The following is a 24521-nucleotide window of genomic DNA, read 5'->3' on the forward strand; positions in this document are numbered from 1 at the left end:
AGGACTCAGTACCCAGGAACAGACTGTCGTACCGCTCGGTACTTTATGGACTATTTCCTGGGAATACCACGGATGGAGCAATCCAGGAAGCCTGGCGCCTTATGAACTGCTTTAAGGACGCTATATGGTTTGCCAGGAACCGTCTGATTTTGCGGAGAGAGAGTGTGTCCGTCCAGGACTGCCGCAGGCTGATCCACAGCCTGCTCAGAGACTATTCCACCTGGGACAGCCCGGACGTCGATGAGGAAGAGGACTGATACTCCCCTTCCCCCCACTCTCCCTTCTTGTGTGTTGTCTTTCAATAAAGCTTCGGGCCTGTGATTTCCCCCTTTCCTATCCCCTCCTACCCACTCCCCTATCCCATCACTTGTCTGTAATGCTTTGTTGTTTGGCGTTAGTGAATGCAAGAATGTTAGTGTAGCATGTGGTGTAATGTATAGCATAGGCTAGCCTGTACTGTGTATTATACTGTCATGTTATGTTTGACGACTGTTATTATTTATTATTTACTGCTTCATGGCTTGCGCTGCGTCGCAGTAATGTTTGTATGATGACGATTGATTGTCAATAAAGCAATTTTCAATCAAAAAATCTGTTCTTATCAGTTTAATATCTGATACGTCCCCTATCTGGGGACCATATATTAAATGGATTTTTAGAACAGGGAGATGGAAATAGAGCTTGCTCTGTCCACTCCACGCATTGACCTGGTATTGCAGTATTTCCAGGACCGGTGCACCCTTCCCTTATGTGTTGACTAAAATCAGATTCCAAAAGTGTTTTTTCTCTTTGCCATTGTTTCTGTCTTTCTGAAGGGATCTCCCCTTTTAATCCCATTATTTCAACACCTGTTGGACAATGCATTTGTACAGTCATGTGTGATAATGAGCTCATTTATTAAATGCAATTAATGAATACATTGCCACCTCTTGTTGTGTGTGTGTGTGTGTGTGTGTGTGTGTCTTCTGTGTTTCTGTGTTTCCGGCATTTCACATTGGAACAGCTCATTCACCTTCCTTGTCTTCTCTCCGCCCTCCCTCCCTCCCTCCTAGGTAAGTTAAAGAGCTGCACCTGAGCCAGCCACTGATTGATGCAGCACCACAGTCAAATAGTGGAGTGGAGTGGAGTAGGGGAACAGCAAACAGCCATTAAAGCAGCCAGCCGCCTACCCGCCACAATGGACCTACCTGTGTACACTAGGTGGATGTGATGGAATGTACTGTCGTCCCTACATTTCAAGAAGAAGTAAGAATTGCAGTTGCAACAAACCCTTGCTTGCCTACAAAGAGAGCAGCAATTTGGATTTGTTACTATGTTACCTGGAAGAATAACAAACTGTGCAAGGATGGAGGTTGTAGGAGCAAAGAGAAGTTGTCTGTAAAGTTGGTGGATGCCTATTTTCCATTTTGCAGTCCCTTGTCTCCCTCTTGTGGCCTCCTGGAGGCAAATAAATGTGCAAAAAAAAGACAGCCTGGCGGCCGGCTGTTGCAGTGTTGCCCTCTCAGGCAACACTGAGTGACTGACTGAGCCTCACAGTCTTATATAAAGTTCAGACGGAACTTTGCACGTGTCATAGTGGAGCCCTCAGGATTCCAGAGCCAGCTTTCTGACATCATAATGGGGCCTGCCTCAGAGATAAAAGCCTGGGCCCAGGCAGTGTTGTTCAGTGCTGCTCAGCAGGCAGCACAGGACTGGATTAAAGCTGATACAAGGTGTGAAGGAACAAGGGGTGGCTGTGGGCATGCACTTGCTGCCGCTGCCAGTGTTTATCTGCATGGCAGGAGGGCATTTGGGCGTTGCCAGGAAGGCGTTTTTATGTAGATTCCTCCTCTTTCAGCACTGCATTGTGGTGCAAGCAAAAGAAGCAAATCCTGTCTGGCTTCCTCTCCGGCCTTTATTCACCTCCCGCTTAGTAGCTGTAAATGTGTGTGAGCCTGCAGGGCCCCATGGAATTGCCTAGGAGTAGGCTGAATCGCTGCAAGGGGTGAACAGCAGTATGGGACAGGCTCGGGCAAGGCAAGGGCCGCTCGGGTTATCGCTTCTCGGCCTTTTGGCTAAGACCAAGTGTATTTATACAGGAGGTTTTGTCAGAAGGTGCCTGGGGTACCCGGCTACTTGGCCTGGGGGGATCGTCACAGGTTTATCGCCTTGACTTCACCCCCCTGCAGCTATTGGGTAGTCGGACTAGTCCTCAGGCAACGAGAAGGGATCACTAGGCGGACGGCTTGCGCCGGACGGCCTAGAAGGGCGAATCCTTGTCGGGACAAGCTGAAAATGCCGTTTGCGTACGGATTCGTGACTGGGGAAACCCAGTTGCGACAATCTATCCGGATTGAGGTCGAGGAGAAACATCGCCAGCGGAAGAACCTGAAGTTCATAGTAGGGGAAATCCTGCTTGGCTTCTTCGGCCTCAGACGGGAGAACATCCTGTGTCTTAATGACCAGGAAGGCCGCGGACGATATACCATCTCCTTTTGTACCGCGGCCTGCTGCGACACCATCTGTGCAGCCCTGTCTGGTGCGGACCAGACAGAAGAGCGCCTGGACGGGCTCTATTTCGCATTCCTCTATGGGGAGGAATCTATTCCACTTGTCGTGGTGATGCACAGCCCGTTTGTCCCTGCCAGGGACATTGAGATCTTTCTTGGGCGATACTGTCGAGAAATCCACTTCAGCCATGAAGTTAAAAATGCGGAAGGCTTCTGGAATGGAAAGCGGAAGTATTTTGTGAAATTCTTCCAAGACCCAAATGGCATACGAGGCTTTATACATCCGCCAGCCAACTTTGCCATTGGGAGGAACCGGGGATATCTCTTTTACCCCCAGATGCCTCGGTTCTGCTGGAACTGCCAGTCGTATGGACATACGAAAGACGCATGCAGTGAGGGTCATGTCATACGCTGTAATAAATGTGGAGGCCTTGGGCACGTGGCCTCCAAATGCAGTTCCAGCACCATGTGTAACCTGTGCGGGGAGACAGGACACATGTACAAAGAATGTCCAAAGAGAACGCAGTCATTGAGGGGTGAACCCAAACCTGGGCCACCCCGACCGGGGCCAGGGCAGCAGCCTGCAACAGGTGCGGGCACTGCTGGTAATGCCCCGGGACCCACCGAAGGGTCAGGGCCAATACCCTCCGGGCCACGTGTGGAGGGTGGTCCTAGGGATTCCAAGGGGGCCGAGCAGGGCTGTTCTAGCTCTGTAATGAAGGCCCCAAGCTCCAACCCGGAGCCGGTCGGCAAAAAGTCTCGCCGGTCCTCGATACCCACAAAAGGGGACTGGGCAGAGACGGCGGCTGGTGAAGAGCCAAATAAGGAGTCCAGACGTAGGGGCTCCTTGCGGGATACCCCAAGCACCAGCCGCCGCCGATCGGCCGGGCAGCTAGAGTCGGTCCCTCTTGTCACGCCAATAGAGGGTCGGATGCTGACGGCTTTAGATGCAGTAGGCGGAATGATAAGGAAGAAGGAAGGGACCTCACAGGCTCCTGAGCAACCCAAGACGACCAGCGATCCGGAGGAACCTGTAGCCGCACCTGAGGTAGCAGTGGCCGGAGATCGTGACGGAGATGACATCAGCCAGGAGACCGAGGTGACGTCGAGTGAGGAGGACGAGGACGAGACGACGATGGATTTATCCAGTACGGGGAAGAGGTCAAGAGAGGAGGAGGTGTCTACAATAAAGAGGAAAACGTTATGCCGCAGTTCGGACGAAAGCGAATTCAGGGGAAGGGTCGGGTCGAAACATCTGTCCGGCTCTGACCCTGTGAACATCGTGGAGTTCGCGTCCCCGGATGCGGGGCAGCCTGACTCCCAGAGTATATCGGAGTCGGGCTCCTCAGAAGTGGACACTGACTCTCCATAAACTATGCCTTGTAGTACCCTAAAATTCTCCTCACTGAATGTGAGGTCCCTAAAGAGCCCTGTTCGCAGGGCTGCTTTGTTTTCTTACCTTGAGACTATGGACTTTGATTTTTGCCTACTGCAGGAGTGTGGAATCCCTAACAGCATGGACTATATGGATCTAAAACAAGATTGGAAGCTGGGCCCTTCGGTGTGGTCTGGAGCCAATGACTGTCGTTCTACAGGTGTGGGATTACTCTGCCGTGGCCATTTTATTTCTATACAAAATGTGATTGAGATTATGCCCGGCAGAGCTGTTTTAACCCACCTGCACATTAATGGACTTTTAATTCGTATTTTAAATGTGTATGCCCCTCCTGACAAACAGGAGCGGGCAGAACTTTTTAATATTTTACCACTGTTTTGTGTTGGGTCTGCCCCCCTGCTGGTAGGGGGTGATTTTAACTGCATAAGAGAAGGAGAGTGCCGGCAGGGGGGTGATGCAAATAGGAAAGACCACACTACCTACCTGCTCAAAAATTTTATTGATGATTTTAAATTACGCGATTGCTGGAAGGATCTCTTGCCAGGAGACGCAGGCGCCACATGGTCTAATGGAAGAGTGAGCTCCAGAATCGATTTTATTTTTGCCTCCCATGATTTTACCCCTCAAAAATGCATGCTTTTAAATAACATCTTTTCAGATCATAAACTCCTAAATGTGTCTCTGGAGCTGGAGGGAGAGCAAAAAGTAAGTAAGGGCCTCTGGAGGTTGAACGCCACGCTCCTGGAGGACCCTGAAATTAAAAATGAGTTTGTGCGGACCTACCAGTGCTGGCAATTACAGAGAAAACCCCACGGGACCATGCTGCACTGGTGGGAGGGCATTAAACCAAAAATTAAATTATTTTTTATCCGAGCAGGTAGGAAGAAAGCCAGAGAAAAGAAACAGTGGTTTTATGTTCTTAATAAGCGTCTACATGTGCTTTTTAAATTGAAGGATGTTGGGTTTGATGTGGATTCTGATATTTTAAACTTAAAAGCTGAAATAAAAAAATGTCTTGATGATAAAGGTAAACAAATAATTTTTAACTCCCACGTGAAGCATCTAGAAGAAGACGAGAAGTGCTCCCGATTCTTTTTTAAAAAGGTAAACGACAAAAGAGACGCTATTTTAAACCTAGAAGGGGAGACTTCCGTGGGAGGAATGTTAAAGGCAGCTTTTAATTTTTACCAACTCCTTTTTAGTAAAAAAGCCATTGATGAATCCTTTTTAAATCATGCTCTTAACTCCCTTGATTTTAAGTTAGATACTTTGGGCCAGGAGGTTTTATCCCGGGATCTTAATTTGGAGGAACTTTTATTTGTTTTTAAAAGTTTTTCAGCGGGAAAGGCCCCTGGGGAGGATGGGTTGCCTATTGAATTTTATCTAACTTTTTGGGATGTTTTAAAAGAGGATATGATTTTATTATATAAAGAGGCTTTTATTGTAGAAGAGCTGCCCCCTTCTTGGAGAAGGGGGATTGTGTCCCTAATTTTTAAAAATAAGGGTGGAAAGGACCAGCTCAAAAATTGGCGCCCGATTACGCTTTTAAATGTAGATTATAAAATTTTAGCCAAACTGATAGCGGTCCGTTTTAAACCTTTTATCAGTAAATTAATCCACCCAAATCAGGTCTGTGGGGTACCTGGTAGATCTATCACTGAGTCCCTTAATATTTTAAGAGATGTTATTTGGTATTTTAAAGATCGAGGCCAAAACCTTGCTATTTTATCCCTTGATTTTGAAAAGGCCTTTGATAGAGTGTCCCATGAGTTCCTTTTTATGGTGCTTAAAAAAATGGCGGTGCCTGATTTTATTATAAGTCGTGTTATGCTTTTATATCGGTCCTGTTTTAGTGAGATTTCTATAAATGGATTTTTAACTAGTGGTGTTCCTCTTTTATCTGGAGTCAAGCAAGGGTGCCCATTGTCTCCCCTACTATTTATTTGCGCAATGGAGCCCCTTTTAGCCATGCTCAGGAACGATAAAGTTATTAGAGGCGCCCCAATACCTGGTGGGAGGGGCAACCAAGTAAAGGTATTAAGCTACATGGATGATGTGACAATTCTGTGCCCCGATTCATCATCCATGAGGAGGGCGCTGAGGAACACCACCTTTTTCTGCGAAGCTTCTGGTTTTAAACTTAATATTGATAAATGTGAGTGTTTTAATATAGGAGGCTGGGATTCCTCCCTGACCCCAGGAGTCAGAATGCAGAAGGACCAGATTAAAATTTTAGGGATTGTTTTTAATCAGGCGAACAATGGGACCTCTAACTGGGACTCAGTGATAGCAAAAATAGAGAAGAAGGTTTTAATGTGGAATCTTAGGAGCCTCACGATGGAGGGGAAAATTTTAATCATAAAAATGGTTTTAATCCCAATAATGCTCTATGTGGCCATGGTTTTCCCTCCATCCATTTTATATATTAAAAAGCTAACACGCATTTGTTTTATGTTTCTGTGGGGCTCCAAGATGGAAAAATTAAAGCGTGATTTTATGTATAAAGGTAAAGACAATGGCGGGAGAGATGTTCCTAACCTTTTTACATTTTTTTATATCAAATATTTCTGCTTCTGTTTTAAAATGTTTAAATCCGATGGCATTTTTAGCTGCTTTTTAAAATACGCAGCGGGCATGGTTTTTAAACGTTGGGCTCGTATCTCCCTAAATTCTCCTGTGCTTCTGTGTCCCCCAAAACACTATGTGGTGCTAGAAAAGACTGTTAGGCTCCTGAGCCTCCAAGAATTGGAGCCTGACATATTGGGGGACCAGAGAAAGGTGTCGATGGCGTGCAGACACGGAGAAGAGACAGTGGCAGTGTCCAATTTCTCGCAGGCAAGGTCCAAGCAAGTGTGGCAAAATGTGTACGGGAAATATCTTGCAAATGTGCATAAGGACCTTGCCTGGGCAATCGTCCACCAGTGCCTCCCTACACGTGCATTCCAACATAGGCGAGGACTGGTGGCGAGAGCCAAGTGCCCACGAGATAGGTGCGGAAATGATGAAACAGTAATGCACTTGTTCTGGAACTGCCACTATGCACAGGAGGTATGGAGGAAAGCCGGCCTTTTACTAAAATGGATCTGTGGTCTTAAAGATTTTAAGTACGAATACGTTTTTTATGGCCTTTTTACCTGCCCATCATTCAGACAGCAGATGATCTGCTGGATGATTATTAATTGTTTTAAAAATGCCATCTGGAAGGTTAGGAACATTCTTCTTTTTAAACGTGATTTTATTGACATTACAGACTGTGTCAAGATTGCGTTAAGTGAGCTGTATGTATACTACCTCAGAGACAAAAAAAATCTAGGAGCAAAAGAAGCGGCATCCATGTGGTGTCTGTCTCTGTGGAACACGATTACCATGTAAATAATTTATGTATTTGTAATTGTGATTTTACTGCTTGTTTTATCCTGCCATTGTCAGATTTTTAAAGAAACCTTCTTCTCGTTAAAAATTTATTGCTTTTATCATTTTAATGAAATGTATTAAAAATAAACATTTTATTACTGAAGTTATTTTACAAAAAGGTTTTAATGAAATGAATTAAAAAACATTTTGTTACTGAATTTTATTAAAGAAAAATGTACAAACATATAATTTATTACAGAATTGAATTACACAAAAATTATTTTTTGAAATGTACAACAAGCATTTTATTACTGAATTTTATTTTATGAAAATGTATTCTCTGTATATATATATGTGTCAATAAAATTTTGTTGAAACCTTATCTGTTCTTATCAGTTTAATATCTGATACGTCCCCTATCTGGGGACCATATATTAAATGGATTTTTAGAACAGGGAGATGGAAATAGAGCTTGCTCTGTCCACTCCACGCATTGACCTGGTATTGCAGTATTTCCAGGACCGGTGCACCCTTCCCTTATGTGTTGACTAAAATCAGATTCCAAAAGTGTTTTTTCTCTTTGCCATTGTTTCTGTCTTTCTGAAGGGATCTCCCCTTTTAATCCCATTATTTCAACACCTGTTGGACAATGCATTTGTACAGTCATGTGTGATAATGAGCTCATTTATTAAATGCAATTAATGAATACATTGCCACCTCTTGTTGTGTGTGTGTGTGTGTGTGTCTTCTGTGTTTCTGTGTTTCCGGCATTTCACATTGGAACAGCTCATTCACCTTCCTTGTCTTCTCTCCGCCCTCCCTCCCTCCCTCCTAGGTAAGTTAAAGAGCTGCACCTGAGCCAGCCACTGATTGATGCAGCACCACAGTCAAATAGTGGAGTGGAGTGGAGTAGGGGAACAGCAAACAGCCATTAAAGCAGCCAGCCGCCTACCCGCCACAATGGACCTACCTGTGTACACTAGGTGGATGTGATGGAATGTACTGTCGTCCCTACATTTCAAGAAGAAGTAAGAATTGCAGTTGCAACAAACCCTTGCTTGCCTACAAAGAGAGCAGCAATTTGGATTTGTTACTATGTTACCTGGAAGAATAACAAACTGTGCAAGGATGGAGGTTGTAGGAGCAAAGAGAAGTTGTCTGTAAAGTTGGTGGATGCCTATTTTCCATTTTGCAGTCCCTTGTCTCCCTCTTGTGGCCTCCTGGAGGCAAATAAATGTGCAAAAAAAAGACAGCCTGGCGGCCGGCTGTTGCAGTGTTGCCCTCTCAGGCAACACTGAGTGACTGACTGAGCCTCACAGTCTTATATAAAGTTCAGACGGAACTTTGCACGTGTCATAGTGGAGCCCTCAGGATTCCAGAGCCAGCTTTCTGACATCATAATGGGGCCTGCCTCAGAGATAAAAGCCTGGGCCCAGGCAGTGTTGTTCAGTGCTGCTCAGCAGGCAGCACAGGACTGGATTAAAGCTGATACAAGGTGTGAAGGAACAAGGGGTGGCTGTGGGCATGCACTTGCTGCCGCTGCCAGTGTTTATCTGCATGGCAGGAGGGCATTTGGGCGTTGCCAGGAAGGCGTTTTTATGTAGATTCCTCCTCTTTCAGCACTGCATTGTGGTGCAAGCAAAAGAAGCAAATCCTGTCTGGCTTCCTCTCCGGCCTTTATTCACCTCCCGCTTAGTAGCTGTAAATGTGTGTGAGCCTGCAGGGCCCCATGGAATTGCCTAGGAGTAGGCTGAATCGCTGCAAGGGGTGAACAGCAGTATGGGACAGGCTCGGGCAAGGCAAGGGCCGCTCGGGTTATCGCTTCTCGGCCTTTTGGCTAAGATCAAGTGTAGTATCTGTTCTTATCAGTTTAATATCTGATACGTCCCCTATCTGGGGACCATATATTAAATGGATTTTTAGAACAGGGAGATGGAAATAGAGCTTGCTCTGTCCACTCCACGCATTGACCTGGTATTGCAGTATTTCCAGGACCGGTGCACCCTTCCCTTATGTGTTGACTAAAATCAGATTCCAAAAGTGTTTTTTCTCTTTGCCATTGTTTCTGTCTTTCTGAAGGGATCTCCCCTTTTAATCCCATTATTTCAACACCTGTTGGACAATGCATTTGTACAGTCATGTGTGATAATGAGCTCATTTATTAAATGCAATTAATGAATACATTGCCACCTCTTGTTGTGTGTGTGTGTGTGTGTGTCTTCTGTGTTTCTGTGTTTCCGGCATTTCACATTGGAACAGCTCATTCACCTTCCTTGTCTTCTCTCCGCCCTCCCTCCCTCCCTCCTAGGTAAGTTAAAGAGCTGCACCTGAGCCAGCCACTGATTGATGCAGCACCACAGTCAAATAGTGGAGTGGAGTGGAGTAGGGGAACAGCAAACAGCCATTAAAGCAGCCAGCCGCCTACCCGCCACAATGGACCTACCTGTGTACACTAGGTGGATGTGATGGAATGTACTGTCGTCCCTACATTTCAAGAAGAAGTAAGAATTGCAGTTGCAACAAACCCTTGCTTGCCTACAAAGAGAGCAGCAATTTGGATTTGTTACTATGTTACCTGGAAGAATAACAAACTGTGCAAGGATGGAGGTTGTAGGAGCAAAGAGAAGTTGTCTGTAAAGTTGGTGGATGCCTATTTTCCATTTTGCAGTCCCTTGTCTCCCTCTTGTGGCCTCCTGGAGGCAAATAAATGTGCAAAAAAAAGACAGCCTGGCGGCCGGCTGTTGCAGTGTTGCCCTCTCAGGCAACACTGAGTGACTGACTGAGCCTCACAGTCTTATATAAAGTTCAGACGGAACTTTGCACGTGTCATAGTGGAGCCCTCAGGATTCCAGAGCCAGCTTTCTGACATCATAATGGGGCCTGCCTCAGAGATAAAAGCCTGGGCCCAGGCAGTGTTGTTCAGTGCTGCTCAGCAGGCAGCACAGGACTGGATTAAAGCTGATACAAGGTGTGAAGGAACAAGGGGTGGCTGTGGGCATGCACTTGCTGCCGCTGCCAGTGTTTATCTGCATGGCAGGAGGGCATTTGGGCGTTGCCAGGAAGGCGTTTTTATGTAGATTCCTCCTCTTTCAGCACTGCATTGTGGTGCAAGCAAAAGAAGCAAATCCTGTCTGGCTTCCTCTCCGGCCTTTATTCACCTCCCGCTTAGTAGCTGTAAATGTGTGTGAGCCTGCAGGGCCCCATGGAATTGCCTAGGAGTAGGCTGAATCGCTGCAAGGGGTGAACAGCAGTATGGGACAGGCTCGGGCAAGGCAAGGGCCGCTCGGGTTATCGCTTCTCGGCCTTTTGGCTAAGATCAAGTGTAGTATCTGTTCTTATCAGTCCTTGTAAGGATAGATAGCTCGGAGAACCACTGGGGGCTATAAACACTAGCTTAGCGATCCAAGAGCGTTCCAGACGAAGCCGGCGACGAACTGCGGAGAAGAACCAGCGAAGACGACGATCCAGAAGGGAGAAGCCGCCATCGAGGAAGAAGCTCCGGGAGATCGCTGCCGGGAAGAAGAAGGAGAACTTCGGAGAAGAGCCGCTGCTGAAGGGGATCTTCGAAGAAGCTCGGCCGCAGAAGAAGAAGCTCGACGAGGAACCGCTGCGGAAGAAATTTCGTGGAAGAACCTCGGCCAGCAAGGAGAAGATTTGCATAGCTCCGCCCCCTTCGGGAAAGAGCTATCGAAGATCCTCCCCAAGCGACAGGAACAGCTGGAAGAAGCCATGGCCTCAACCAGCAACCCTGCCACCCAGAAGGAGAAGGCTGATGGACCAGGTGAGCCGGCCCAGGCCAGGACATCTCCTCCTGAAGCCTCCTCAAGCCAACAGGCCACCAGGAAGCCGAACCAGGCTGCTCCAACCCTGGAGCCCTGGATGAAGCAGACGGTGGCCCTGAAGCTCAAGGAGGTGGACGGGAGAGTGCCGGACATGACGGAAGAAGTGTTCTGCCAGAAGATGCTCCTGGATCAGGGCTTCGCTAAGCCGGAGACCATCAGTATCCAGGCCTTCATGACCGGGATGTTCTTCGTGACCTTCGCTTCGATCAACATCTGCAGAAGGTACTGGGAGATGGTGAAAGCGGCGAGGCCTGAATCCCCTTTCTCTCGCTTTGTGGGCAACTGCCCTGTCCAAAGAGAGGAAAGGCGGGTGACGGTCTCAATGCGGAACCCACACACCCCCGGCAAAGACATCACCACGCTCCTGAAGCGGTTCTGCACAGTGGTGAGGGAACCCACCCACATCCTGAACGGACTCGGCTTCTGGACTGGCAAGTGGTCGGTAATCGTCCGACTGAACAAGGATTCGAGCGCGGAAGACGGCCTCCAGCACCTGCCCCAGTCATTCTCGCTGGGCAACTCCTACGGCCTCATCTATTACCCGGACATGCCGCAGATCTGCAGGAGATGCAGCAAGAAGGGTCATTCGGTGAGGGACTGCAAGGAGGACGCCTGCAAGAACTGCCGGGTAACAGGACACGAGACCAAAGACTGCCCGAAACGGACAATGTGCAACCTCTGCGGACAAGCAGCCCACTCTTACAAGGACTGCCCGAAGAGGGATCGATCCTGGGCAACTGTAGCAGCGAAAGCTCCAGCCAGAGGGAACCCCGCCCCAGCCAGAGCTCCAGCGGCACAGAAGACCGGGAAAAAGAAGGATGGTAAGAAGACGACAGTCCCTCCCCCCCCTCTCCCGGCCCTCCCTCGCCCTACCCTTCCCACCCTCCCTCGCCCGGCCCTCCCCACCCCCCCGTCCCCAACCCCTGTCACCCCCACTGAGGCTCTCACCTTCTCCTACCCACCCATCTCAGTGGTCCTGTCACCTGCACCTCTCCCAACCCAGCCTCCCTTCTCCCCAGCTCCAGCAGCACTAACATCTTCCCCTCCAGCTGCTGGAGTCCTCTCCCTGGAGGATTTTCCCCCTCTTGTCTCCTCAGGTGCCATCCAGAGGAAGAGAAAGGTGAGGGACAGCCCAGCTGCTGAGTCCTCAAAGCGACAAGTCGTGGAAATCTGCGAAGATTCCCTTGCGCAGCAGGAGGAAATGGAGCAGATGGTAGAGGAACTCGTGTCTGAACCTGAGGTCATCGACTTCACAACAGACATCCAGGTGGCTACAATCCTGGAACAATTTCTGTCAGAGGGCCTGCTGGATCTTTCGGACCCGCCAGGCGAGGAGGATCCGCCCGACCGGACTGGTAACTAAGGTGTATCGTTTGCACTAACCTTCTTTATTCTCCCCCATGGCTGCTAAACTTAACATCTTTAGCCTCAATGTGAGGAGTGTTAGAGATAGGACTAGATGTCAGATGGTGCTAACTTTTCTTTCCAAGCAGTCGAGTGATGTATTTATGCTGCAGGAATGTACTCTCCCCTCTTCCAGGTCATACCATCATCTGGCCAGGCAGTGGACCCATGGCCCGTCCTACTGGTCTGGTGGGGGCGACTGTAAGTCTGCAGGGGTTGCCATCCTGATTAGGGGAAGCGTATTTACTGTTGACTCTGTCCAGGAGCTCGCCTGCGGCCGCTTGTTGGTCGTAGACGGTTCCTGGGCAGGAGAGCCGATTAGGCTCATCAACGTATACGCTCCCCCTATGAAGGCTGAGCGCCTGGAACTATTCCAGACCCTGCGGACCCAGCTCGCCACCACTAGGGCAGTGGTGATGGCCGGGGACTTCAACTGCCCCATCGAAGAGGATGGACGAAGTTCCGGCACTTCAATCAAACTGGATGTCAGTTCCAAACTGCTTATCGAGATGGTAACCGAAGCATCCTTGCAGGACGTTGTGGGCTCCATGGGGATCGGCTCTGTGAACTATTCATGGAGCCGACCCGATGGCTCACTTCGTTCTCGGATTGACTTTGTGTTCACCTCCCGGGCAGTCAAGCAGCATGGGCACTCCATGATCCCCTGCTTCTTCTCTGACCACAGGGCCATTCTCTTCCGGGGTGCCATTGGCCACGGTTTTCCTCCCGGCCCTGGCTCCTGGAAGCTGAATTGTGCCCTGCTGGAAAGAGAGGAGGTACTGGCGGAACTTAGAGACGCCTATATTGTTTGGAGGAATGATAAAGTTTTCTTTGACAAAACCTGTGACTGGTGGGAATATGTTAAAGTTGAATTTCGTTGTTTCTTTCAGGCAAAAAGTCGTCAACAGGCGTGTGAGAGGAAGAGAGACTTCAGAGAGATGCAGCGTCAGCTGCGATCCCTGCAAGACCTCCTTCAATGCGGCTGGGACGTCAGGAAGGAGCTGGAGGAAGCCAAAAAGGGCCTGAAAAGGCACTTTGAGGAGGAATCCAAGCGAATTGTCTTTCGTTCCAAGGTGGAGAACCTGGAGAAGGGTGAGAAATGTAACTCGTTCTTTTTCAGGAAACTCCATGCCGGCCACACGCCCCTGAAGGAACTCCGAGATGAGACCGGAAACATGCATTCTGGGAAGAAGGAGGTGATGGGAGTCGTCACAGACTACTACCGAAGCCTCTACTCCCGGAAAACCACTGACCCCGAAGCCGCCGATAAATTCCTGTCAGGTATCACTAATCATCTTGATCCTGCAGGTACGGAGGCTATGGATGTACCCCTGACGGTGGAGGAACTGCTCTCTGCCGCTAAATCCTTCAGACCCGGCAGGACCCCGGGCAGTGATGGTCTCCCAGCAGAGCTCTATGTAGCGCTGGGGGACTTGATCTGTCCGGACCTGCTGGAGCTCTATGAGGAGATGGTGGTGGAGGGTAGAATGCCACCGTCCTTGAGAGAAGGCATGATCACGATCTTGTATAAACGGAAGGGGGAGAGATGTGACCTGAAAAACTGGCGTCCCATCTCTCTCCTGAACGTGGACTACAAGATCCTCGCCAAAGTATTGACCAACAGACTGAAGGTTGTCATCGGACAGATCATCGGATCGGACCAAACCTGCGGCATTCCTGGCCGTAGGGTGGCCGACAGTCTTGCCCTGGTGAGGGACACGGTGCATTACATGCAAAGCCGCCGTACACACGCGGCCCTGGTCAGTCTGGATCAGGAGAAGGCTTTTGACCGGGTCTCTCACGAATTCATGGGTAAGGCTCTGCGTAGGCTGCGGCTTGGCAGGTTGTTCTGTTTGTATGTTAACCTGATGTATTGCGACATTTACAGCTCGGTGCTGGTGAACGGCTGGAAGACTGACCCCTTTCCTGTATCGTCGGGGGTTAGACAAGGCTGTCCTCTTTCACCTCTCCTTTTTGTTTGTGTTATAGAGCTCTTCACAGAGGCTATCCGGCAGAATGGAGAGATCAGAGGGATCACCGCACCAGGTCCAGGACACTTCGAGGTCAAATGCTCGCTGTACATGGACGACGTGACCGTCTTCTGCGCTGACCAGAGTTCGGTGACTGCACTCGTCCAGACCTGTGAGGAGTTCGGACGCGCTTCAGGGGCAAAAGTCAACTGCGGGAAGTCGGAAGCCATGCTCTTCGGAAAGTGGTACCTGCCTTCTCCTGCCTCCTTCCCGTTTACTATCAAGCCGGACTTCATCAAAATTCTGGGAGTCTGGTTCGGTAAGGAAGGTGCAGCCCTAAAGTCGTGGGAAGAACGCTTGGCCAAAGTCAACCAAAGGATCGGACTGTGGAGCCTCAGACAACTCACTATTGAGGGCAAAGCAATGGTCCTGCGTAACGAAGTCTTGCCTGTGCTACAATACACTGCACAGGCATGGCCCCCTCTTGCAACGGTCTCGAGGGCCATTACCAGGACTGTGTTTCGCTTCATCTGGGGCTCGAAAATGGACAGAGTAAAGCGGACTGTTATGTACAAGGAGCCCCGCAAAGGTGGGAAGGGTATACCCGACATTCCCACTCTGCTGCGGATCGCTTTTGTATGTGACTGTGTTCGTAGGACTCTGAGGACAGCAAACGGCTCTGCGGGCAAGGCCATGTCCCGCTACTTCCTCCTTCCCCTCTGGCGAGGTTTTGGCTGGGATAAGTGGGACAGCTCCTTCCCTTACAACTGGCACGCTCCCTGGTTCTACGGAGATGTCGTCCGGTTTGTGAGGGAGCATCAACTGGAGGGTCTTAAGCCCGACTTGTGGAAACCTAAGACGATCCACAAGCACATCAGAGCAAAGGACTCACTGGAGTTTGTTCCAGGGCTTCATGCCGACACGTTGGAGACTGTTTGGACTAACGTGTCATCTGACAGGTTGACCAACGGGCACAAGGACATTTCATGGATGGCCATCCAGGGAGGACTGCCTCTTAGGTCATTCATGCATGCCCGCAACCTGTGCAAGACCCGGTACTGCCCCAGGTGCCCCTTCACGGAGGAAACATCTTTGCACATTTTCTGGCAGTGCCCCTTTGCACAGGGTCTGTTGAAAGCCTTGGAACACGAACTCAAGGACTCAGTTCCCAGGAACAGACTGTCGTACCGCTCGGTACTTTATGGACTATTTCCTGGGAATACCACGGATGGAGCAATCCAGGAAGCCTGGCGCCTTATGAACTGTTTTAAGGACGCTATATGGTTCGCCAGGAATCGTCTGATTTTGCGGAGAGAGAGTGTGTCCGTCCAGGACTGCCGCAGGCTGATCCACAGCCTGCTCAGAGACTATTCCACCTGGGACAGCCCGGACGTCGATGAGGAAGAGGACTGATACTCCCCTTCCCCCCACTCTCCCTTCTTGTGTGTTGTCTTTCAATAAAGCTTCGGGCCTGTGATTTCCCCCTTCCCTATCCCCTCCTACCCACTCCCCTATCCCATCACTTGTCTGTAATGCTTTGTTGTTTGGCGTTAGTGAATGCAAGAATGTTAGTGTAGCATGTGGTGTAATGTATAGCATAGGCTAGCCTGTACTGTGTATTATACTGCCATGTTATGTTTGACGACTGTTATTATTTATTATTTGCTGCTTCATGGCTTGCGCTGCGTCGCAGTAATGTTTGTATGATGACGATTGATTGTCAATAAAGCAATTTTCAATCAAAAAATCTGTTCTTATCAGTTTAATATCTGATACGTCCCCTATCTGGGGACCATATATTAAATGGATTTTTAGAACAGGGAGATGGAAATAGAGCTTGCTCTGTCCACTCCACGCATTGACCTGGTATTGCAGTATTTCCAGGACCGGTGCACCCTTCCCTTATGTGTTGACTAAAATCAGATTCCAAAAGTGTTTTTTCTCTTTGCCATTGTTTCTGTCTTTCTGAAGGGATCTCCCCTTTTAATCCCATTATTTCAACACCTGTTGGACAATGCATTTGTACAGTCATGTGTGATAATGAGCTCATTTATTAAATGCAATTAATGAATACATTGCCACCTCTTGTTGTGTGTGTGTGTGTGTGTGTCTTCTGTGTTTCTGTGTTTCCGGCATTTCACATTGGAACAGCTCATTCACCTTCCTTGTCTTCTCTCCGCCCTCCCTCCCTCCCTCCTAGGTAAGTTAAAGAGCTGCACCTGAGCCAGCCACTGATTGATGCAGCACCACAGTCAAATAGTGGAGTGGAGTGGAGTAGGGGAACAGCAAACAGCCATTAAAGCAGCCAGCCGCCTACCCGCCACAATGGACCTACCTGTGTACACTAGGTGGATGTGATGGAATGTACTGTCGTCCCTACATTTCAAGAAGAAGTAAGAATTGCAGTTGCAACAAACCCTTGCTTGCCTACAAAGAGAGCAGCAATTTGGATTTGTTACTATGTTACCTGGAAGAATAACAAACTGTGCAAGGATGGAGGTTGTAGGAGCAAAGAGAAGTTGTCTGTAAAGTTGGTGGATGCCTATTTTCCATTTTGCAGTCCCTTGTCTCCCTCTTGTGGCCTCCTGGAGGCAAATAAATGTGCAAAAAAAAGACAGCCTGGCGGCCGGCTGTTGCAGTGTTGCCCTCTCAGGCAACACTGAGTGACTGACTGAGCCTCACAGTCTTATATAAAGTTCAGACGGAACTTTGCACGTGTCATAGTGGAGCCCTCAGGATTCCAGAGCCAGCTTTCTGACATCATAATGGGGCCTGCCTCAGAGATAAAAGCCTGGGCCCAGGCAGTGTTGTTCAGTGCTGCTCAGCAGGCAGCACAGGACTGGATTAAAGCTGATACAAGGTGTGAAGGAACAAGGGGTGGCTGTGGGCATGCACTTGCTGCCGCTGCCAGTGTTTATCTGCATGGCAGGAGGGCATTTGGGCGTTGCCAGGAAGGCGTTTTTATGTAGATTCCTCCTCTTTCAGCACTGCATTGTGGTGCAAGCAAAAGAAGCAAATCCTGTCTGGCTTCCTCTCCGGCCTTTATTCACCTCCCGCTTAGTAGCTGTAAATGTGTGTGAGCCTGCAGGGCCCCATGGAATTGCCTAGGAGTAGGCTGAATCGCTGCAAGGGGTGAACAGCAGTATGGGACAGGCTCGGGCAAGGCAAGGGCCGCTCGGGTTATCGCTTCTCGGCCTTTTGGCTAAGATCAAGTGTAGTATCTGTTCTTATCAGTTTAATATCTGATACGTCCCCTATCTGGGGACCATATATTAAATGGATTTTTAGAACAGGGAGATGGAAATAGAGCTTGCTCTGTCCACTCCACGCATTGACCTGGTATTGCAGTATTTCCAGGACCGGTGCACCCTTCCCTTATGTGTTGACTAAAATCAGATTCCAAAAGTGTTTTTTCTCTTTGCCATTGTTTCTGTCTTTCTGAAGGGATCTCCCCTTTTAATCCCATTATTTCAACACCTGTTGGACAATGCATTTGTACAGTCATGTGTGATAATGAGCTCATTTATTAAATGCAATTAATGAATACATTGCCACCTCTTGTTGTGTGTGTGTGTGTGTGTGTCTTCTGTGTTTCTGTGTTTCCGGCATTTCACATTGGAACAGCTCATTCACCTTCCTTGTCTTCTCTCCGCCCTCCCTCCCTCCCTCCTAGGTAAGTTAAAGAGCTGCACCTGAGCCAGCCACTGATTGATGCAGCACCACAGTCAAATAGTGGAGTGGAGTGGAGTAGGGGAACAGCAAACAGCCATTAAAGCAGCCAGCCGCCTACCCGCCACAATGGACCTACCTGTGTACACTAGGTGGATGTGATGGAATGTACTGTCGTCCCTACATTTCAAGAAGAAGTAAGAATTGCAGTTGCAACAAACCCTTGCTTGCCTACAAAGAGAGCAGCAATTTGGATTTGTTACTATGTTACCTGGAAGAATAACAAACTGTGCAAGGATGGAGGTTGTAGGAGCAAAGAGAAGTTGTCTGTAAAGTTGGTGGATGCCTATTTTCCATTTTGCAGTCCCTTGTCTCCCTCTTGTGGCCTCCTGGAGGCAAATAAATGTGCAAAAAAAAGACAGCCTGGCGGCCGGCTGTTGCAGTGTTGCCCTCTCAGGCAACACTGAGTGACTGACTGAGCCTCACAGTCTTATATAAAGTTCAGACGGAACTTTGCACGTGTCATAGTGGAGCCCTCAGGATTCCAGAGCCAGCTTTCTGACATCATAATGGGGCCTGCCTCAGAGATAAAAGCCTGGGCCCAGGCAGTGTTGTTCAGTGCTGCTCAGCAGGCAGCACAGGACTGGATTAAAGCTGATACAAGGTGTGAAGGAACAAGGGGTGGCTGTGGGCATGCACTTGCTGCCGCTGCCAGTGTTTATCTGCATGGCAGGAGGGCATTTGGGCGTTGCCAGGAAGGCGTTTTTATGTAGATTCCTCCTCTTTCAGCACTGCATTGTGGTGCAAGCAAAAGAAGCAAATCCTGTCTGGCTTCCTCTCCGGCCTTTATTCACCTCCCGCTTAGTAGCTGTAAATGTGTGTGAGCCTGCAGGGCCCCATGGAATTGCCTAGGAGTAGGCTGAATCGCTGCAAGGGGTGAACAGCAGTATGGGACAGGCTCGGGCAAGGCAAGGGCCGCTCGGGTTATCGCTTCTCGGCCTTTTGGCTAAGATCAAGTGTAGTATCTGTTCTTATCAGTTTAATATCTGATACGTCCCCTATCTGGGGACCATATATTAAATGGATTTTTAGAACAGGGAGATGGAAATAGAGCTTGCTCTGTCCACTCCACGCATTGACCTGGTATTGCAGTATTTCCAGGACCGGTGCACCCTTCCCTTATGTGTTGACTAAAATCAGATTCCAAAAGTGTTTTTTCTCTTTGCCATTGTTTCTGTCTTTCTGAAGGGATCTCCCCTTTTAATCCCATTATTTCAACACCTGTTGGACAATGCATTTGTACAGTCATGTGTGATAATGAGCTCATTTATTAAATGCAATTAATGAATACATTGCCACCTCTTGTTGTGTGTGTGTGTGTGTGTGTCTTCTGTGTTTCTGTGTTTCCGGCATTTCACATTGGAACAGCTCATTCACCTTCCTTGTCTTCTCTCCGCCCTCCCTCCCTCCCTCCTAGGTAAGTTAAAGAGCTGCACCTGAGCCAGCCACTGATTGATGCAGCACCACAGTCAAATAGTGGAGTGGAGTGGAGTAGGGGAACAGCAAACAGCCATTAAAGCAGCCAGCCGCCTACCCGCCACAATGGACCTACCTGTGTACACTAGGTGGATGTGATGGAATGTACTGTCGTCCCTACATTTCAAGAAGAAGTAAGAATTGCAGTTGCAACAAACCCTTGCTTGCCTACAAAGAGAGCAGCAATTTGGATTTGTTACTATGTTACCTGGAAGAATAACAAACTGTGCAAGGATGGAGGTTGTAGGAGCAAAGAGAAGTTGTCTGTAAAGTTGGTGGATGCCTATTTTCCATTTTGCAGTCCCTTGTCTCCCTCTTGTGGCCTCCTGGAGGCAAATAAATGTGCAAAAAAAAGACAGCCTGGCGGCCGGCTGTTGCAGTGTTGCCCTCTCAGGCAACACTGAGTGACTGACTGAGCCTCACAGTCTTATATAAAGTTCAGACGGAACTTTGCACGTGTCATAGTGGAGCCCTCAGGATTCCAGAGCCAGCTTTCTGACATCATAATGGGGCCTGCCTCAGAGATAAAAGCCTGGGCCCAGGCAGTGTTGTTCAGTGCTGCTCAGCAGGCAGCACAGGACTGGATTAAAGCTGATACAAGGTGTGAAGGAACAAGGGGTGGCTGTGGGCATGCACTTGCTGCCGCTGCCAGTGTTTATCTGCATGGCAGGAGGGCATTTGGGCGTTGCCAGGAAGGCGTTTTTATGTAGATTCCTCCTCTTTCAGCACTGCATTGTGGTGCAAGCAAAAGAAGCAAATCCTGTCTGGCTTCCTCTCCGGCCTTTATTCACCTCCCGCTTAGTAGCTGTAAATGTGTGTGAGCCTGCAGGGCCCCATGGAATTGCCTAGGAGTAGGCTGAATCGCTGCAAGGGGTGAACAGCAGTATGGGACAGGCTCGGGCAAGGCAAGGGCCGCTCGGGTTATCGCTTCTCGGCCTTTTGGCTCAGATCAGGTTTATTGCCTGGTCTGGGCCGGGGGTTCGGTCTTTCGTGGAGTCCTATCCGACGTTCTTGGGAGCGATCATCGTGCCGTTGGGCATTCCATTTCAAGATGGCAGCTGTGCGTAACACTATCCGTTTCGTGGTGAATGAGCAGAGGAGAGACGAAGTTGATACTGGACATATCATTGAGAACATCCTTCTGGACCTGGCTGGAGTTAAGTTGGTAGAGGTATTCTGTATCCAAGCTTTCAGCAATATTGCTACATATGATGTATCCTTTTTTGAGGCCGCCTACTGTTTAAACGTTTTTCAGTTGCTAAAGGAAAAACACATGCATGAGGCATTAACATCCATTGAAGTGCAACCTCTTTTTTCTACAGTGGAGAAATGTATAACAATTCATATGTATAACCCATTTTTGGATAGAAGGCTGGTCAGGGCTTTTTTAGCTCATTACTGTACCCATGTTAGAGGAGGTGTGGAGCAGAAGAACCTATGGGGAGTCTTTAATGGTGATATCAAGTACTGGGTCAGGCTGAAACCTGACTCCAGCTGTATTGGAGGAGTGATGAATCCTCCTGCTAACTTTTCCATTGGTGGGAATAAGGGATATCTGTACTACCAAGATATGCCATGCTTTTGTAGATCATGTTTTTCCTACGGGCATACCAAAGATGCATGCAAAGGCAAAGTTTGCAGAAATTGCAAAGAAACAGGACATGAGGCTAGTGCATGTATTTTCCCATCCAGGTGTGATATTTGTGGTTTGCCTGGTCATACCTGTAGGAAATGTCCAAAGGTGTTTCCTTTCTTAGGACAAGAGAGAAGAACATGGGGCAGACAGGTGAGAACAACAAGTTCCCTTGCTGCCTCTTCTGAGGTAATTTCAGAGCCAGCTGGCAGTGTTTCTGTGGCTGCTTCTCAGGACCCTGGGAAAGCTGGATTAGGAGAGGTTCTAACCTCACATACTAGCAGCATGGAGTTGGGTGTGGTCCCTCCTGCAGAGCAAAGTGTTGATGAAACACCTGGGGTTATGCCTATGGAAGGTGAAGACACAGCGCCACCTATTGGGTGTGCTTCCCCTGATGATGGTGCAAGTATGCAAATTTTGTCTTTTTCTAGCCCAGAATCAAAAATGGAAGACTCAGCTAAAGTGGAGTGGTCAATATCGGAGGAGGACGAGAAGGAGGCCAGGATGCCTAGTGCCACTAGTGCTGAAATTTTTCATAAAGTGGTCTCAAAAAGGGGGAAGTCTGGAAAGGCGGTGAAGAGACTGAAGATAGGCTTATTGGAAGATTCTGCTCATGCAAATCCCTTCTCATTGCTGGACAGTGACTCTAGTTCTAGCCCTAAGTCATCTGAGGTGGCCTCAGAAGTACCCAGCTCTCCTGGGGAAGGTTTCCTCAGTGAAGTCAATGTGGCAAATCTGGAAAGAGCTATGTATTTCCCTGGGACGTGATATGTTCTGGTTATCTCATGGCTTTCCTTTGCACTAACCATACTATGCCCGCATGTCTTTGAGATTAAAGATTGTCTCTCAAAATGTACGGGTGTTCTCCTCTGCTCACAAGCGTGCTGCAGTCCTGGACTTTTTGGCCTCTAAGGGCAGTGACATTGTTTGCGTACAAGAATGTGGTTTGTCAAAAATGCCAAGGAAAGAAGAATGGAAGTTTGGGGAAGCAATCTGGTCTTTTTCTTCCACAAATAGGAATGATGGAATTGGTATTCTCTTTAAAAATAATGAGTTTGTCATCAAACAGACTCAAATTATACAGGAAGGAAGATGTGTCTGCGTGTTACTAGCCTATAAGGGGTGGCAGTTTAGGCTAATTAATATCTATGGCCATGCTGTGAAAACTGATAGGTTGGCACTTTTTGATAGTTTAAAATTTTTTCTACATGGTAAAGTTCCTGTTATTATTGTTGGTGATATTAACTGCATCCTGGAGAAGCAGGCCCGAGCTGGATCCACAGAGTCTAATGTGGACGCTACCGGAAGTTTGTGGAATAAAATTTTGCAGGACTTTGCTTTGCAGGACGCTGTCACCAGGAAACCAGGTCCATTTACTTACCATGCCGATGACGGAAGAACGGATTCTCGTCTGGACTTTTTCTTTTTTTCTACTTCAGCAATGAAATGTGTAGATTATGCGCAGGAGAGAGTGTGGTTTTCAGATCACGAGTGTTTGTTGGGGGTTTTTGTTATAAATAATTTATTTTATGGTAGAGGGGTATGGAAGATGAATGTCAGTTTTCTGAGTGATGAAAGGGTAAAAACTAGTTTTGGGAAAAAATATGGGTTTTGGGTTAGGAAGAAAAGTTCTTTCTCTAATGTGTGTGAATGGTGGGTATGGGTGAAAAAAAAGATTGGTGGGTTTTTTAGACAGATAGGGTATAGAAGAGCGAGAAGGAAAAGATTGCAATATTCACGCTTTAATATGCGGATGACGTTCCTTCAACAATGTAAAAATTTGGGTATGGATGTAAGACACGATTTGGAAAAAACAAAAAAAGATATTAAGGAGTGGTTCCGAGAGAAAGGGAAAGAAATAATATTTAGGTCTAAGGTGGAGGTTAGAGATAATCACGAGAAGTGCACTAGATTTTTCTTTAAAAAAATGTGTGGTGGGAAAAGTGGAATGAATGTATTATTGGATAAGGATGATAAAGAGGTGTTTGGTAAGGATGTGATTGATGTGGTGTCTGATTTTTATAAACAACTGTATGATGTGAAGAAGTGTGATCTGGGTGATGATGATGAGTTTTTGGATATTGTGTGTAATTTTGTTCCTGAAAGTGAATGTTTGCCTTTGCTTGGTGAGATTATGGATGGTGAAGTAAAGGATGTGGTGGGAAGTATGGCTAAAAATAAGTCTCCAGGGATCGATGGAATACCAGCTGATTTCTATGGGAAATATTGGGATATAATTGGGAAGGATGTTATTGATGTTATGAGAGTGTTGTTTTCTGGGACGAATATGTGTGATGTGATGAAGAAGGGTATGGTAGTTCTGTTGCATAAAAAAGGAGATAAGAGACGGTTAGAAAACTGGCGACCAATTACTTTGTTGAATACGGATTATAAAATTTTTGCTAAGCTGATTGCGAATCGTATGAGAGACGTGATTGGGTGTGTGATTGATGAGGATCAGGTATGTGCGGTACCGAAAAGGAAATTGCATGAGAATGTGGCGTTGGTGCGGGACATGCTTGAGGATTGTAAGGGTCGGAATAAGAAGGTGATTGTGTGTGCGTTAGATTTTGAGAAAGCGTTTGATCGTGTGGCGCATGTGTTTTTGTTTAAAGTGTTAGAGAGAATGGGTTTTCCGGTTCAGTTTGTGAGTTTGTTGAAGAATTTATATGCGAATGCAAAGAGTTGTGTGCAGGTGAATGGTTTTTTTTCAGAATCATTTAGTATTATGTCTGGTGTGCGACAGGGTTGTCCGTTGTCTCCCATCCTATTTATTTGTGCGATTGAACCATTGTTGCAAATGATTAGAAATGATAAGGTTGTGAAAGGTTTGGTGGTGCCCGGGTGTGATGGAAAGCGTGTGAAAGCTTTGGGATATATGGATGATATTTGTGTATTGTGCGATTCAGTGTATGATATGTCCAGAGTGAAGTTGATTGTAAATATGTTTTGTATTGCGTCTGCTTTTAAAATAAATTGGGGTAAGAGCAAATTTAAAATATTTTTCAGTAATGAGCGAGTGAGTGATTCTGATATGGAACAGGTGAATGGTGTGAAAATTTTGGGTATTGTGTTTGATGATGAGCTGAAAGGGAAAGAAAGTTGGGATGAGTTAGGTGGTAGGATTGTGCGAAAGTTGGAAATGTGGAGAATGAGGGATCTTTCTTTTTCGGGGAAGGTTTTAATAGTCAAAAGTATTATTCTACCTATGATTTTATATGTTGCTCT

The 24521-nt window shown here is 47.6% G+C and overlaps 5 non-coding genes and 2 pseudogenes across 5 annotated transcripts; all 7 read left to right on the top strand.

The window, feature by feature from the left end:
• The first annotated feature begins 556 nt into the window (after positions 1–556).
• Positions 557–744, top strand: LOC142691206 (U2 spliceosomal RNA). The gene has a single exon (XR_012859839.1). It is a non-coding gene; the product is annotated as a U2 spliceosomal RNA (small nuclear RNA).
• Positions 745–7599: 6855 nt separating this feature from the next.
• Positions 7600–7774, top strand: LOC142691230 (U2 spliceosomal RNA; annotated as a pseudogene).
• A 1282-nt stretch (positions 7775–9056) lies between these two features.
• LOC142691099 (U2 spliceosomal RNA) lies at positions 9057–9247 on the top strand. Its single transcript, XR_012859748.1, has one exon. It is a non-coding gene; the product is annotated as a U2 spliceosomal RNA (small nuclear RNA).
• A 1282-nt stretch (positions 9248–10529) lies between these two features.
• LOC142691271 (U2 spliceosomal RNA) lies at positions 10530–10631 on the top strand (annotated as a pseudogene).
• A 5536-nt stretch (positions 10632–16167) lies between these two features.
• Positions 16168–16355, top strand: LOC142691208 (U2 spliceosomal RNA). Its single transcript, XR_012859840.1, has one exon. It is a non-coding gene; the product is annotated as a U2 spliceosomal RNA (small nuclear RNA).
• Positions 16356–17637: 1282 nt separating this feature from the next.
• On the top strand, positions 17638–17828 carry LOC142691111 (U2 spliceosomal RNA). The gene has a single exon (XR_012859759.1). It is a non-coding gene; the product is annotated as a U2 spliceosomal RNA (small nuclear RNA).
• Positions 17829–19110: 1282 nt separating this feature from the next.
• Positions 19111–19301, top strand: LOC142691123 (U2 spliceosomal RNA). Its single transcript, XR_012859770.1, has one exon. It is a non-coding gene; the product is annotated as a U2 spliceosomal RNA (small nuclear RNA).
• The last annotated feature ends 5220 nt before the right edge of the window (positions 19302–24521 follow it).

Source organism: Rhinoderma darwinii, assembly GCF_050947455.1.
Source record: "Rhinoderma darwinii isolate aRhiDar2 chromosome 5 unlocalized genomic scaffold, aRhiDar2.hap1 SUPER_5_unloc_36, whole genome shotgun sequence".
NCBI classification, from domain to species: Eukaryota; Metazoa; Chordata; class Amphibia; order Anura; family Rhinodermatidae; genus Rhinoderma; species Rhinoderma darwinii.